This window comes from Gymnoscopelus microlampas, assembly GCF_963454915.1.
Source record: "Gymnoscopelus microlampas genome assembly, chromosome: 24".
NCBI classification, from domain to species: Eukaryota; Metazoa; Chordata; class Actinopteri; order Myctophiformes; family Myctophidae; genus Gymnoscopelus; species Gymnoscopelus microlampas.
The window spans coordinates 29,213,603-29,215,504 of NC_139961.1; the positions used below are offsets into that span (position 1 = coordinate 29,213,603).

Consider the following 1,902-nt stretch of genomic DNA (forward strand, 5'->3'; position numbering starts at 1 on the left):
GTGTGTGTGTGTGTGTGTGTGTGTGTGTGTGTGTGTGTGTGTGTGTGTGTGTGTGTGTGTGTGTGTGTGTGTGTGTGTGTGTGTGTGTGTGTGTGTGTGTGTGTGTGTGTGTGTGTGTGTGTGTCGCTATAATTTAGGCCCATGGGAGAGGGAGTTTCTTGCACTGACTCATGAAGTTCTGTCAGCTTCAAACTTTGAAATTGACCCATTTCAGAGTTGGTTAAATGTTAGTCTTGCCCTCCCAGTTCTAGCTAATTACTTTAGAAGTACTTTGCTTTCAGTTTTCCCAGTAAGACGCACATGTTATTTTCAGTAAATGCTATCTTGGAATGAAGCTATGCTTTCTACTGTTATCCCTACAATACTTTGCACTATTGTCATCAGTCATTTTTGTATCCTGGACATCTATTGTAATGCATCGTTCAGCTACAGAGCACTAATTAACCAGAAAAAGTGCTGCTCGGAGCACAGGTCTCCGCCAGATCAGGTAGGTTATTTTGGGCCATTAATGTTCGGATTTCGCCAATCAGGATAGAATATGAAAAACTGGACAGATTCGTCTTGATCACATAACAATAGAGATAATGTGTACACTGATTTGCGTGATAATTGGACAAAATCGGCCTCCTGGTGGCGCTATAACAGGCCGATGGGGCTCAGAGGTTCTGCTCTGGCATCCAGGGAGTGTGTGTGCTGTGTGCACAGTTTCACGTTGATCGGGCCTACAGTGTCGGAGATTATCTGTCCACAGACAGACGGACAGGACACACACACGCGGACAGACGGACAGGTAGCTAATTTTGCACCCTGTCAGTGGGGGGTGACAAGTGACCCCCCACAGTTTTTCTGAAAATATACTTTTATTGCTCCTAGTATTGATGATCTCTTGTATAGTATGTATTTAGACATGTCTTTATATGTCTTGATGAATTTAATACACAGGACCACAATGGAAACAAGCCCTCAGGGCTTTTTGTGTTACATCTTTTAGCATTATTGTATAACTGTGCCTCTGTATTTTTTGAAAACTGTTAACACATTGGGTGCCAAAACCGTATATATACGGTTTTTCAAAAACTCACGTGGAGTGCCAAAACCGTATATATACGGTTTTTGGTCTTTTCATTGGATTACTGTAAATTGATACTTGATGCAGCCTCTCACTGAATTTGGTGCGGCTACATGAAGGAGAACCGCAAAAAAACACGTGATCGAAGTCATATGACCAAATCTTGGGCTTTAAAAGGAGGAACTGCAGGCTGCTGTCCTCCTGTGCATTCCAAACTTTTGTTTGTAAAGAGCCATTGTGACTGAGAGAGACCGAGACCGACAGAGAGAGAGACAGAGTGAGAGCAAGTGAGTGAGTGTGAGCGTGAGTTTGAGTTAGTGATAGTGATAGTGTTATAGTTTAGATATATAGATAGATTGATTGATTGAGAGAGTGATAGATATTAGATAGATACATTTGATTGAGAGAGTGAGTGATAGATATATAGATAGATAGGTTATAGTTATAGTTGTAGAGTGAGATTGTATTGTGAGGTTGAGTGTTGAGTTTATTGTGAGATTGAGGTTGAGTGTTGAGTTTATATTGTATTTTTATTGTATTGTAAGCCTAGTGAGCTATTTTTTTTTTGGTTAGAAAGGGCGAGGAGGTTATTATAGATTTAGCGGAGAGAAGTGGAGAGAGATATAGTGAGGGAGAGTGGCGAAAAGATATAGAGAGGAGAAAAGGAGTATTTATATAGTAGGTTTAGAGGGGCGATACTGTAGATCTATAGGTGAGAGATATAGATTTATTTTATAGTGTAGTTTATAGTGTAGAATATGTCAGGATTAGTTGGCTCTAAGCGGCGCGGCGGGCGCCAACCGTCCGGGGGTCCGTCGCAACAGCAGAGGACA

At 41.5% G+C, this 1,902-nt stretch overlaps 1 protein-coding gene across 1 annotated transcript in view; it reads left to right on the forward strand.

Moving 5' to 3' along the window:
- The window catches only part of LOC311040720 (ankyrin repeat domain-containing protein 10-like), a 454,992-nt gene that overhangs the window by 239,668 nt on the left and 213,422 nt on the right, over positions 1-1,902 (forward strand). The window lies entirely within an intron of this gene.